Raw genomic sequence first — 13,902 nt, forward strand, 5'->3', positions numbered from 1 at the left:
TACTATAACATAGTTACTGGAAAAGCTAAGAAGAATGTCACTGAGGTGCCAATTCTACATAGATGTTTAAGTCACATCATGAAGAATGCAAAGGTCCTCTGCAAGAAACAGTGATGCCTTCTTCTACTAAATATGAATTATTTTCTGTATATTTCAGTATGGTTTTGTACTGACAATATTTATATTTACTTATAATATTCTTTCCCACAGTGCTGGCAAGCACTACGTCGTGTGTATGCATCTGATCGGGCTTATGACTCGGGCTACGACACTACAACAACTTGATGAGGTTGTTGTGAGTGCTTCTGTGGTTCTCTCCAGCCCATCAAGTGGCGAAAATGTCAAGAAACATTTCCATAACCTGCAGAAAGAACTCACCTCAACTGCGCAGCCAGTCATAAAAGACTCTGATGTCCCTTGTGAAGACTTTGAGGTAAGTTATCCTTTTGTTGCAAAATGTGGAATTTAAATGTTTAGTTTGTCTGTGTTGAATTATGGACTGTAAGTTCTTTTGGTCCATGTATGAATTTCAGAGTTTCTGAGAATTTTTTGGTCTTGATTTTTTCTTTCATTAAACTCAATATTTGCTGTTTGGCTTAGAAATATTGACACATTGACATCACACACAATGCAGTCAACATATATACAATTGCATGTACCACAAAAACAGGATGTTCTAAATAATAACTGGCACTGTCTCCAAAAAGCACTTAAGATAATAGGTGACATGACTATAATTGGGCCTCTTACAGGATGAATCGAGCCCAACACCATTTAATGAACACTTTAAAGAAGTAATCCAGCAGGCACCCCTGGACACACGGGGAGAGCCAAATGGGTATTATTGCCCCACCTTCATCCCAAAGCTTCTTCAGTACTTTCTGCCTCAGGCAGTTCTGTGGTCAGAACTGTTACTTGGTAAGTCTGTTTACTACCCTACATATGTTAAGTTTTTTCAGATTGTTTTTGTAAATATTAAAGTAAGGTACTTGTATTGCAGGAGACCTTGGACGGCACGGTACAGGTCCTGTTTACGATATGCTCTCAAGAAAATACAGAAGAGCTGCCCAGAAATTGACACAGGTAAAAAAAAAAATCAATTTAACCTTTATTTATCCAGGAAAAAATCCTGTTGAGATTAAGAACCTCTTTTTCAAGGGAGTCCTGGCCTAGAGGCAGCAAGGTAAATGCGAGTGTTAATGTGAGTTAACAGGTAACCATAAACTGCAATGAGAGAATTATTGTCTTTAGATTAGACCCCATGTAAATTCAACATATCTTTGATAGAATTACACCAAGGATAACAGGACCCAGGGCATTATGGAAAAGTCTCAATGGGATCTGAAAAGGATCCATTTTCACCACAAGAGGCTCACCAGATTTGACGATTTTGAGAGTACAAGGACTCTCTAAAAATCAAGAAAAAGGTATGATGTTTTCACTGTTTTTTTGGTGAATGCAATTGTATTTCACAGGTATAAAAAGCCCAAGGATGATGATAAACACACAACAATATAGAACAATAAAGCTATTTCATATTGAATAATGCTTGCTATTACAGACCTCAAATGAATAATAGAACCTGACAAAGACTAACTGCTGATTTCCAAAAAGAGGTTAATAACAACAGATCTCTCTTTTTATTTGTACAAGATACACAGGGTTGAGGTTGAGAAGTGGAAACAGAGGAAGCAGGGGAGGAGAGGCGTGTACGTCTCGAGAATAACCAAGTCCTTTGATTTTCAGAAACCCAAAAAACCATGGTAATGAAACAAGATGTTGTAGTGTTCACCAAAGTGTATCATATCATGTACCATAACATCCCATATTATATAAAAAGAGGATTCACTGCACCGTTGTGACGGTGCCACTCAACTTAAACAGGACACACAGCCTCAGGTAATAGTTTAATAAGTTGTGTAATCGTATGTGTAGTGTTCTTGGGGTTTGTGGTAAAAGTCAGCTATATATTAAGAGATCTAGAATACAAGCCATTCAATTGATAATAATGTTGATAATGCACATTCGTTATAATGAGGGATATATGCATTTCATGTAATTATTCAGTCTTGTTCATCACAGCTCAAGTCTGAACATCAGCAGTGCTCCATTTTCAATGATGCAGATACAGAGCAGCAGCCCTTGCCAAGACATGGGCCAACAAAGGTTTGTTTTCTACACAAAGTGATGTAATAATTGATATGCAGAGTGTTACTACATTATTCCATGCATGAACCTAACCCTGATCCATAACATGTGCACTGTACAGTTGGACACCGAACCGACCGTCCAAACTGACATTGACACTTTGCTGGAGGAGGCCGGTCCACCACCACCCCTGCTGTCTCAAGAGAAGAGTTTGTCGGTCAAAGTCTCAGAAACCCTGACAGTATGTGTGTGGAAGGCAGATCTGACATCCTTTACTGTGGATGTGTCAGGCAGGGGGTTAAAGGGACGACTATGGAAAGGGGAAGGTGGACCCAAATGCAGTAACACGAGAGGCAAGGATATGGGGAAACAAAAGGCGAGCTTTATTTAAAAGCTGAACACAAAAACAGAAGCAGACAAAACGGAGGCAAGAGGCAAAGTAGCAAACAAAAACAGCGAGGCAAAGTAGCAACTAAAAGGCAAGACAAAGTACAAAGAAAGAAGGCAAAGTTCAAATCAAACCTGGAATACTCAAAACCAAAACCCTACCATAACGGGACTTGAACATGGACAAGAGCATGGACGTAGACAGGGGCTCCAAAAAGCTGGAGGCTCACTACACCATCACAGACGACGACTCTGCATTTGTGAGGACTGCCAAGGGGGCATTTGGGGTGATCTCTCTCGACGCTACCAGGTACTTTATTTTATTTACACTATTTGATGGTTAATCATAAACACTAAATGACCTGTAATATTTTTCTGTGACATTAACCTCTTTATTTGTGTTGCCTGTCCCTTTTATTAAGGATCCTGATGTCCAGGAATTCCTGGAGGAAGCCACTGCCTTGGACCCCAGATTCAAGTCAAAGCTGGAGCGATCTGAGGAGGACACCTGGGAAAGGATCAGGACAGCCGCAGTTGCAGCCGCAGGAGACACAGATGTGGCTACAGATCAGGTATTTGAATTTGACAATCACTTTCACTATAGCACATAATCTATTATGAGACCTTTCTTCTGGCTCTGGGATTAATATATAATACATCTCTTCTCAAGCCATCAGAGACGCCAAGGGGGCATGAAGATGATGAAAAGGATGAAGAGGCTGAAGAGGATGAAGATGTCGACGTAAGTTAAGCTGATAGCCCCATGGAAACAACATGGCCACGCAAGGATGTTGTTTCACTGTGTGTTTTATGGATGGTTCTGTCCATTTAATTCCAGACACCGCCACCTGTTAAGCAGAGGAAGACTGCACTGGAGGAACTCTTTGAGGACATCGATACTGAGCTGCAGTCTTATCTAGAAACTGTTCACCCTCTGTCCCTTCCAGAGAGAGTGGAGCAGGAAGTACAGTTTTATAGAAGCCTGCCCTGCATCCCATCCAAGAACAACGCCACCCAGTGGTGGTGGGAGAAATAAGACACTTTTCCCTGCTCTCAGGTCTAGCTGAGAAGTATCTTTGTGTCCAGCCGTCCTCCGTCCAGACACGATAAGCCCACGAAAGGTCCCGCATCGTTCCTGAGAAAGCAGACATGCTTATTTTTCTGAAAAAGAATGGTTAATCAGCCCAGCCCTGCCGGTTCCTTGTTTGTTGTTCCTCTTGTTCCTCATTCCTCTTGTTCCTCTATGGGATTATCCTAAGCCAATAGCCACTTGACTTGTGGACTCATTTTACTCATTTGAGTATTGTTTATTTGTTTATTGAGGACTCATTTGAGTATTGTTTTTTCTCAGCGGTGAATAATTAAGATTTATATTAATAAACCTGAGATTTATTTTAATAAACCAGGTTGTATTCTTTTCTGTACTCATGTACTACTTGTTTTTCAGCCTGTTTGGGAATCGATAAGAGAATCGATAAAAAAACGGATCGATAAGCAGGGATCGATAAAGCATCCGAATCGCTGAATCCTTATCGATATACATCCCTAGTAGTTAGTGCAGTAGACGACAGCAGCATTGGCTATGTGAAGTGCAATTCCTGTGATAAGCTATACATGCATGAGAGCCACAAGACGGGTACGTCCAGCATGACAAGACATGTTTGTGGAGGGTCTGAGAAGAAGGACTTGTCTCAGTGTTATAACCGCCTTCCTAAAAAGTAACAAAATTCTTAGTCAAATCTGAGGTCACCGACGCCTGTGTTGAATTGTGCTGTCAAGATCTGCGCCCCTTTGACATTGTTCCTGGCGATGGATTCTGTGTTGTAGCCCAGTCACTTATTAACGTAGGTGCACGTTACGGTCGTGTGGATGCCAGCAGTGTACTCCCTCATAGGCAAACCGTCTGCGACAGAGCCAAAGCGACGGCCACAGAAAAAAAAGAAATCCTTGCAAAAGAGATTAATAAAGCTCTGGATTGTGGCATTGCAATTGCCACTGACATGTGGACTGACGATTACAACAAACGGGCATACACAGCATTTACCGGTCACTTCATCAGTGAAGACTGGAAATTGAAGAGTCTCGTCATAACGACAGCTGAATTTGACTCTACTCTTAAAAACACAGCTTACAACCTCCACGAGCAGGTGATCAAGGAGCTGCATGACTTTGGTATTGAAGCTGATCATTTACCAAAAGTCATGCTCGTCAGTGACCAGGCAGCCAACATCAAAGCTGCCCTCCGCAGCAACAAGTGGATGCCATGTCCTCAACATCGTCCTCAAACACACATTTGATGTCAAAGAGAACACATCAGCATACATGCAAGATGTGAGTAATGTAATTGACAAATGCAAAAGCCTTGTGACTTACCTCAAGAAGTCCAGTACTGTTGTACACCTCCCGCACGCTGTGATTCAGGAATGTGAAACACGGTGGAACAGTAAAGTTGCAATGATGCAGTCAGTCAGCAAACAGTACCGTGAAAGCCATGGAAGAGAAAGATCAGCTGGATGGCATTCAGCTGGACGTGTTGAACACGATCACTGAGTTCTTGTTGCTTTTTAAAACTGCGAGTGAAAAGCTGGAAGGTGACAAGTATCCAACTATTCAACTAGTGGTGCTTTGGTTTTATAAACTGAAGAAACGCTGTGAGCCACAATATGGTGACCCAGAGTACATGGTTTATATCCGAGCACGGGCAATGCAGCTCTTAAACAAGAAATTGTCCATCGGCGTCACCCACAAGCTTGGGACGTTTCTTTGTCCACGTTTCAAGTCCCTCAAGATGTTTCCAGCTGAGTAGAGAAACGCTGTCCACGACCAGGCCAGGGAATTTGACAGGGCGCTTACACCACCCCCAGCGGGGGAACCAGATGCCACTGTTCGAGGTAGGTAGCGCCAGTGACTGTAATAATAGGCTTAATAATAATAATAGGCCTAATAATAAATACTCTATAGGCCCAATCTTATAATATACTGGTTTATTTATCAACAATTTCCTACGGCGGAATAATGTCAATCAAAATAGTAAAACTATATTATTCCATTTTATTTTTTAGTTGAGGAACCTGAGGGAGCCAAAAGAAAAAGGGATGAGTTCAGCGAGTGGGAGGATTATGGTGAAGAAGATGGCGAGAAAGATCAGGTTCAGCGCTACATGGACAGCCAATTCTTGTGGGATGGGGATGATCTTCTAAGTTTCTGGGAGTCACAGTCAAAGGCCTTCCCTCTGCTTGCCAAGGTGGCAAGGATGATTCTCTGCATCCCAGCAACAAGTGCAGCGAGCGAGCGGACGTTCAGCTCAGGCGGCCGGGTGCTCGAGTCCGGGCGAAACAGACTAAACCCTGGCACAGTTGATGCCATTGTTTTTTTTGCATAGTGCCGCATGTTAAATGCCAATGCCTTCATGAAAATAGCCATATGTGGTACAGTTTATGATCCTATAACGTGCTATAAGAAATCTTTAGAAAACAGGTGTAGCCTGTAGGTGGTCGCTCTGTTTTAGCCTATGTGGTTAAAGGAGAACTTCGGTCGATTTAAACATGCAGCTTCATTGCTCAAGCTACCCTTGACTTGCCGGTACAGAAGATGCGAACACATTTGGTCCAACCATTACAGAGCTCCATGAACGGAGATTTAGCAATGACAGCTAACAGCATGGGGTCAGAACTTTACACTGTGTTTTAAGCGTCTTAACATGCTCTACATCTCACACCAAAAGTTATGCAACATCAGCAGACACCTTAGCACACAGCACTGTAGCGTGTATGACTCAAAATGAATAAAAAAGTAGTTAAAACAGTGTGTTTGTGCAAGCAGCCACGTACCTGTTTGTTGACATCCGCGTCTTCCGGTAGCTAGACCAAACTAGTCAATCCGTCGAACGTGCGCTTAACAGGCTATTGTAAGGCTCATGGCTCATGACAGGCTGTAACATGGACATGTACATTATGAACAGAAACACGAAAATGCTGGAATACGTTTCCATCTCCGCCAGTGAGGGAGTAAGCGCACGCTCGACGGATTGACTAGTTTGGTCTAGCTACACTGTTTTTCCTAAACTATCACTACAACTTTTATGATCTTATTGTGTTTTTTGTAATTCTTATTGTGTGCTTTCTATCGTGTTTTTATGTGTCCATGGATATGTGATTGATGGGTCTGGCAGCGCGGAGTCTGGTCCGTCATGCAGCATCAATCTGTGAAAAAAAATAACACGGTAACAGAAGGTAAAGTCTAGAATGAAGCTGTATAAATCATTTACAGGTATAGGTTTGCAAAACAAACACTAGTATACAGTACATACTTGAGTAAATTACCTAAATTGTGATATCCTCTTCATCATCACTGCTGCATGGACTGCTGACGGGACTTTGATCTTCCTCCTCCTCAATGTGCAGATGGACAGAGGCCTCAGGACCTAAAGCAGTCTTGTACTGTTGGAGGACCACTTGCAACTGCTCCAACAGCTCGGACAGGTGTTTTTTGAAGAGAGAGCAAAGTCCTTCGTTGCCCTGGTCTACATTTCAAAGGACACAAGACACATTATAGACGCACTCCACAGTAAGATGTCTGTCTTCTGTGACTGACACTGACTTCGGCTTACTTCTTTTCATCTTGAAAGCAATTCCTTCAATGAATACATTTTTGTTTCATCTTACCATTCTCAGCCACCTTGTTCTTCAGCTCCTCTGTCTGCTTCTGCAACCATGTGCAATGTTGCACCATCTCCAAAAGCAAAATGCTCTTTTCCTCTTCCAGTCGCATTGTTAACATCACTTGGTCGTACAATCTCTTCTTGATTGTGATGTTTTCTGAACACAACAGTAAAATTAAAATACAGCCACAAACATAATGGATGTTAAAGCACTTAATATGTTATTAGCATGATTTAGTTCAGTATACTCTAAGTACAAGAACTCAAAATTAATTCTTATGAAGCTTTACAAAACTGATTTACCACTGCCATGAACCTCCCATGGCCACAGAGGGGACACAGTGCTCTCTCCAGTAAATGTGTTCTCCACAGCAGCCACATCAACTGCTGCAGAGTCTGGTACGAGTCCATTGTACCTCTGCATCTCCTGAAGAAGCAGTTTTTTGTCCTCTCCCAGCTTTCTTCGAAGGCGGTGGCGAAACTTGCTGCTGTCTAAACAGACATTAAGAGCAAGAACACTATCTAGATTATCATAATCGAAATGGCAGTTTAAGTAATGGACAGTTAGAATTTATGAATTGCAAGTACATGCATTTGTTGGCGTTTTAACACTATTAAATACAGTAGATTGATTTTATGAACTTGTTTTATTGTTTTACCATTCTGACGGTAGAGGCTTTGTTTCCGTTGCCTGACACTAAGGTAGAGCCCCACAATGGACTGCTGAAGTTCACTCTGTGTGGTGCCCTCCGTGGTATGAGGTGCATTTGGTGTCTCTATATAAATAAAAGTTACAGTAAATTCAATATAACAGAACACAGGACTCTTTTTGTTCTACACATAAAATCCATTTTAATACAACTTGGGTGTAAAACATGCGATGTGCACTCTCTGAACTGATTTCTGTTATCTGGTCTTGCTTACCTCCAGCTGCCCATTCAATCACCTCAGAGATCTACTGTGATGTCATTTCATCATCCGAGCAATGTAGCTCTGTTTTTAGCTCAGCTAGCCTTGCAGTCTCGTCCAGGAGTCTTTGACATGTCTGATAAATAGTGTTATACAATAATCAGGTTAAAGCCCTTAAGGGTTAACAAGCCAAGTGAACAACACATGTGTCAATACATGACACAACAAAACCACAAATACAGACTTACCTTTACATATCTAGTGGACAGTGCTTGGTGTAGAGAGGCCCTCTTTTTGTGGTTCCACCCCAATGCATGCAGTGTAAGCATGTCCACACGTGCTGTTGAAAACAAATAACTAGTTTATGAAATGCAATCTAAAAAAGGGTACAAGAATATGGTAAGCAGATTAATCGCCTGCTTTCGACACATATTTTGTTGTCAGGGCACGAGATAGGTAGCTGTTAACTTGCTCCACCTCCTCACCAGCAGTTGTCCCTGCTCCTTCCTGGTTCCTACCCCTCCATTTGATCTATAAGTAAGTAAAGAGGGATATAATGTTAATCCAAAAGCTACATACCATAGTTGTTCATAAACTTGTATGTTATTACTGTGCTTGTAAACGTTACAAATGCACATATGACACAAAAATGTTAAAAATACCTCACACTTCGTTGCATGAGCTCTTGCATGCATAACACTGAGGATAGGCTTCATTTTTGTCAGCTCCTGGAGGGCAGGAAGGACACTGGCAGCCTTTTCCAAGTAGGGCCAATATTTGCAAGCCACATCCAAGGCAAAAAATTGAGGCTTGGCCGGCATCAGCTCTTTTTGAAGGTAGGGGGGGTAAGCAAATATCTCCCCCCTGTACATATTAAGAGCTTTCAAAAGAAAGCCATGGCGACATACAGCAACCTCCATCCCCTCTTCATCCAATTTGGAAGCCCTCCTTGAACTCTCCCTTGCTGCTGTCCACTGGGAGTCCCCACATTTTCCTTTTCCATGTCTCTGACATACAAAACAAACATAAATAAAATAAATGCAATTAGGTCTGCTATATAGGTCATTGTTTATCTAAATTCAATTTCAGTAATATTTCAGCAATAAAGCTATTTTGTCACATTATAAATAAAACTTGCATTTTTCACTGCTTTTTGGATGGCCTCAGTAAATGTGGACACTTCACTGTCTTTTGCCACAAAGAGCCCCTCAAAAAAGGCTGGCTCATCACTGCAGCAGAGTTGGTTTTCCTCAAATGATGAGTATGAAAACTCTAAGAAACTGCGCTGCAGTGCATCTCCATTGATATGTCCAGACTAGAAGACACAGAGAATTATACATTTTTGTGATGTTGTCTGCTTATGTAAATACAGTTTTTTAATATGGTTAGGAACAAATAAACGTACTCTTCCTCCACACTTTGTGCGGTGCTCCAGCAACTTTGCGAAGGCCTGTTTGGCAAAATGAGGAGAAATGACCTTCAGTTCGTGGAAGGAGCTCAAAAGGTCCAATGTATACAAAGTAGACACATTAAGAGAGGCCGGCCAATATCCACTCCTAATGAGGTCCTTTAATTCAGGAGTCCACTGCCTCTGGCATGTTCCACGCAAATAAAGTGGCTGATGCAAGTCATAACGCCCTTGGAACATAATGCAAATAAACAACTTCATGAATACATACCAACCACATACTTATTACACATGATCTGTGTAGTGAAGTGAATTGTTCTTACCATTGATGGTAATTAAAATCACTGGTTTCCCTGGTGATATCATGATGTTTGTGCCCTCCTAAGAACAGCATGGTGCCTTCACAGCTGGCAAAATGCATGCTAAAAAACAAGAAACCACTGCATTACATTATTTTTAACAAGCTAGAAATACATATGGAAAACATTAAGCTTAGATTGAAACATACCTTGCTCATGTGTGCAATATCCATCCCCCTGTTTCATGATCTGTGTAGTTGGAGGAATAGCTTTAAAAAAACATCAATAATGGATTCCGTGTTGTGGAGTGGCTGCTTTTTGTGATGCAGTACATCACAGTCGCCACAGAACCACTCCTCGGGAAGACAATCTCTGCACCTAAAAGGGAAAGGCAAAATGATTATAAAAAATTATTTTATGGGAATAGTGATAGGTACTATACATTCAAGTTAGGATATTCTGAATTAGGTGAGATACACAGTTGTATTTATTTGGGATATGTGTCTCGGGGTTTAGCCCCTTACAGTTGGGCACAGGAGGTCCTAAATAATTTTTCCACATTCCTGTGGGATGCTTCTGAAATTTTCAAGTTTTCTACCAGCACCAAAGAAAACACACTGACCACTAATTCTAAAAAAGCCCATCATGGAATAAGTTTAGTATTTAAGAATACCAACCGAATGACAGCAGGCTCATTGCAGAGGCAACACAAAGGATGACCAACAGCCTCTTTCTCTATGAGGCACTGGAGGTTGTATGGTCTTGACTCTCTCCAGCGCTCCGAGGCTTTCTGCTGACGGAAAGACCAGGATGATGCTGAGCTTCTTTGAGGCTCATCAGAATGACACGATGCCAAAATAGCAGAGAGCCTCTCCATATTTTTTTCTGTAAAGAAAATATAAACTTGAGTTATAAAAGATGATTTAGATAACAACCATTAAAACAATTAATCAACAGATAGTATACACATATTTTCATCACCAGGGAACTGGCTCTAATCATTAGTGTTCTTTATCTATGTAATACATTGTCCTTACAGTTTAAGGTTTGTTTCAATGTCTATCTTAAATTCAATTATACATGGAGATTTGAAGATTACATTTGAAGTTAAATTCATTCATCACTGTGATTTACCAAATTTTGCCAGAGGACTTGCTGAGGGTAAAGTAGGCAGATCTCCCACACTGGATGACAGGGAGCACTCAGTTGGAGGCTGTGCACCTGTAAATAAGCACATAGAAGAATAAGAATGGATTAGGGTAGGATTAGGACTGCAATCATGTTTTTTCTACCTACATACTAATTAACAATTGATATAATTAGACAAACTATATTCACATGAAATACTTGGTTATGTAATTAACCGCAATGCCACTGAAAAAATTGTTATCTACTTTTTGATACATCAACAATTTACACAAACAACCTGTAGCTGAGGCTCTGCGTCGCCCACCACGCCTCCCCCTGGGCTTGCCTTGTCCTTTCCTTGTCCTCTTTGACGGAGAGTCTCTTCCAGAGCATGTCCGTTTCCTGATCTGAGCTGCTTCCTATGAGTTGATGAAAGTCTTGTCAAACTGATGTGGTTAAAGGTACTAGAAGCAAAAACAGATGACAAATCAAAGCAAACCCCAACATCTACTGAATCGAGGGATTTATACACTATCCCACCCTTACTATAATATCGCCATCTGTAGTTAAGGACAGTTACATTGGACAACTTGCTTTTCAATGTTTTTCATTACATATTTCACTAATGCACTACAGTTATGAACAGTATGCCTGTGGCCTCAATTTCTTCATTTGTTTACTGAAGTTTTCTCCATAGCTCTAAGTGCAGATATCATTCACTACTGATACAGAGTCAGCATCATCTGGGCCTTTTTCATTATTTCCAAACATGCCACAGAGCATGCTTGGATGTTAAATACTCAACTGCATTGTTAAATAAAACAGTAAAAAAAAATCTTCTGCACTCATATTTCTACACACATTCAGTAAGGGATATAATTTGTCACCCACATGTATGGTCAAGTAAAGTATGATGTAAACACTAACCCTGGCTTCAGCGAGAATCTGATTATGCTTCAGTTCAACAGCCATGCGCCTCCCCTCTTTGTATTTGGGATTCTGGGGGTCAACGGTATATCTGTTGTCCATTGCAATACAGACAGATACAGACAAACAAATAAAGAAACAAACCAATACAGACAAACAGGCAGACTAACAAACAGATACACAGATAGCTGAGAGATAGACAGAGAGACAGACAGACAGACAGACAGATAGATAGATAGATAGTTGGCTCTTAAAAGTGCCTTTGGGTCTATATGTGGAGATGCTGGGTCGGTGTTTGGGGATGGGGTGACAGAAACTACAAGGAGAACAGAGACAGATATTTAGTACTGTAGGCTAGCTATCAGTCTAGCTGTGTTTATTTGCAGAAAGGTTTAAAAAGTATATGCATCTAGTTGAACCATGATTTCCCAATCTTCTGAATGAATACAAAAAGGTCCCGTTTTTAAAAAAAAATCAAAGCACAGATTTTAAGGGTGCCTAATGAGACATTATTTCTCAAGTTATTGCATATCACATAATAACGTAGTCTTTGGTGATGCTCCACGCTCGAATACAGTAACTATTAGCTTAAACATAGTTGACTCACCGGTAAGCTAGCTGGACAAACTTACAAGATATGGCTATTTTTTCCCTCACAAGTTAGAAGATCGTTTTCATAGTCTTGCGTTTAATAAAGAAATCATTGTTAATGTGAACACCCAGCAGACACACATCTTACCTGGAGAAGGGTTAGCGGGAGAAGGGCAGAATCTGCTTCCGACAGCGGGAAAAAGATATATGTTTCCTGCTTTTTCCTACAAAATAAAATAACCAAAATACTTTTCTAATCATACAATGGCTGAATCCTGCAGCAAATAAGAGGAATAAACGCATCAGATCATGAATATGGGACGATATGATGCTGAATATCACTGGATTCTTAAATGTACAGGCTTGACATAACATTAAAAAAAACGGGAAAAAAAAGACTGCGTTACATACGATTAAAAAAAAAAAGTTACCTCGATAGATATGAAAAATAAATGCGGAAATTCTAGCTATATTGTATAGGGAAAAAAGCAGGAAGCAGATATTACAAATAACCATAAAAGAGTTTTCTAATCATAAAATGGCTGAATCCTGCAACAAAAAAGAAGAGTAAAAGCATCAGATCCTAAATATAAGACGATATGATGCCGAATATCACTGGATTATTAAATGTACAGGCTTGACATAACATTAAAAAAACGGGGGGAAAGGTTCAGAAATTAAATAAAATGAAACCCCTTCAGTGCGCCGTGGCATTTGGCTGTCGTGCTTGTACGCACGAAATTAACTTCCAATTGAAATGCATTAGTTTGAAACTTGTCCTGAGTAGCACGAAAAAAATGAGGAAATCGTGCTGGCACGCACGAAACAATAGATTTATTAACGCGACAGTATCAAGACTTCCCGTGAGACTGGGTTGTTCCTCCATATCATCGTTGTTTTTTTCATATTCTTTACGTTGTCACATAAAATGACGCGGACACGTTACGTGTCTATTTCACACGCGTTCAGCATACCGGCACGTTGTAACTCGAAAGTGGAGTCAATGTAATGCAGAGATGGCTGGGCATATGGGGATACAAAAACTCCAGAAAACCTGGATCCTCTACCACGGAGATGAGCTGGTTATCCAGAGCGATTAATTTGATGACCCTCTCAGTAATATTTGTGGCCATGTCGCTGTCTCGAGGATATTTCTCTTAACTTTTGAAAGTATCCGCGACTGTTTGCTGCTTCGGTGTCCTTGCCTTGCCTCGAGTGAACACGTATTCTTTGAGTGTTTGTTTTTTATATGCCGTACCAAATGAGTAGTATTAAATGCAGCTCCAGTATGTATAGCAGATGTTACATGTCGCCGTTGGACTGCTTTCGCTTTCTAATTTAAGTTATTTCCACACTGCAGACATTTTATCCACAAGTTTGCCAGAGTAACGCTACGCGCGCGTCTGCATTCTGCCACAAATTGTGCTCTGCCGTTAACAAAGAAA

General features: G+C 40.8%; 2 long non-coding RNA genes across 2 annotated transcripts; one reads left to right on the top strand and one right to left on the bottom strand.

The window, feature by feature from the left end:
- The first annotated feature begins 249 nt into the window (after positions 1 to 249).
- LOC115574937 (uncharacterized) lies at positions 250 to 1,421 on the top strand. Its single transcript, XR_003982589.1, has 4 exons — positions 250 to 433; positions 753 to 918; positions 1,001 to 1,083; positions 1,288 to 1,421. It is a non-coding gene; the product is annotated as an uncharacterized LOC115574937 (long non-coding RNA).
- Positions 1,422 to 10,026: 8,605 nt separating this feature from the next.
- Positions 10,027 to 12,671, bottom strand: LOC115576178 (uncharacterized). Its single transcript, XR_003982784.1, has 5 exons — positions 12,606 to 12,671; positions 11,867 to 12,182; positions 10,946 to 11,032; positions 10,489 to 10,696; positions 10,027 to 10,189 (listed from the first exon to the last, which is right to left on the bottom strand). It is a non-coding gene; the product is annotated as an uncharacterized LOC115576178 (long non-coding RNA).
- Between the last annotated feature and the right edge of the window lie 1,231 nt (positions 12,672 to 13,902).

This window comes from Sparus aurata, chromosome 23, assembly GCF_900880675.1.
Source record: "Sparus aurata chromosome 23, fSpaAur1.1, whole genome shotgun sequence".
NCBI classification, from domain to species: domain Eukaryota; kingdom Metazoa; phylum Chordata; class Actinopteri; order Spariformes; family Sparidae; genus Sparus; species Sparus aurata.